The following is a 1,151-nucleotide window of genomic DNA, read 5'->3' on the forward strand; positions in this document are numbered from 1 at the left end:
ATCGGTTCTCCCTGGCCTGCAAGGAGTTTGGACTGACGATCAGCATCAGGAAGATCAAAGTTATGGGCCAGGACGTAGAGACTCCACCTTCCATCAACATCGACAGGCTCACTTTGGAGGTTGTCAACAGCTTCACATACTTTGGATCAACAATCACCAGCAATCTGTCCCTTGATACTGAAATCAGCACCAGGATTGTCAATGCTGCAGCTGTCATGTCAAAGTTGAGAAGACGAGTGTGAACCGACAGCAAACTGATCGAAAATACAAAACCACACGTGTAACAGGCTTGTGTTCTCAGCACCCTCCTTTATAGTAGAGAAGCATCAACAACTTATGCAAGCCAAGAAAAACAGCTGAACAGCTTCCACCTCCGCTGTCTCAGATGGATATTGGGCATTTCCTGGCAGGACAGAGTGCCGAATACAGAAGTACACCAGCGTGCAGGGATCCGCAGCATGTTTGCCCTCTTGAGTCAGCAGTGACTCTGTTGACTGGGTCATGTGTACTGAATGGATGACGGTCGCTTTGCCAAAGACACGCTCTTTGGTGAGCTTGCTATCAGCACGAGACCAACAGGTCACCTACGTCTGTGATACAAGGACATCTGCAAAGCGAGATCTCAAGCTGACTGGGATTGGAGCCGATGCATGGGAAGTCCTTCCTGCTGACTGGAATTCCTGGGGAAAGGCATTCAGGAAGACCATGGGAAAAGCAGAGGACAAAAGAAATGACCAGATGGTGGGAAAGAGAGCTCAGAGGAAGGAAAAATTATCAGTCGACCTCGGGCCAATGATATTCATCTGTACCAGCTGCGGAAGGGATTGTCACTCACGAGTCATCCTCTACAGCCACAACAAACGATGTTTCACACAGAAGTGACGTACACCCCGGGTGTAGCCCATCGTCTTCCGAGACAGACGGTTGCCTATTACAATTACAACTACAGCTACAACTACAAGAGCGAGTCAGAGGCTGGGAACACTGCCGTGACAAACTCAGCTCTTGACTCGCCAAAGCCTGCCCACTATCTACAAGGCCTTCCTCTGATTTCAATTGCACATGCATTTGTGATCTGGCTCTGTAGCTTAGTTGGTTAAAGCACCTGTCTAATAAACAGGAGATCCTGGGTTCAATTCCCAAAAGAACCT

General features: G+C 48.7%; 1 non-coding gene across 1 annotated transcript; it reads left to right on the forward strand.

Moving 5' to 3' along the window:
• The first annotated feature begins 1,077 nt into the window (after window positions 1-1,077).
• trnai-aau (transfer RNA isoleucine (anticodon AAU)) lies at window positions 1,078-1,151 on the forward strand. The gene has a single exon. It is a non-coding gene; the product is annotated as a tRNA-Ile (tRNA).

The sequence above is a fragment of the Heterodontus francisci genome, unplaced genomic scaffold (genome assembly GCF_036365525.1).
Source record: "Heterodontus francisci isolate sHetFra1 unplaced genomic scaffold, sHetFra1.hap1 HAP1_SCAFFOLD_59, whole genome shotgun sequence".
Lineage (NCBI taxonomy): Eukaryota > Metazoa > Chordata > Chondrichthyes > Heterodontiformes > Heterodontidae > Heterodontus > Heterodontus francisci.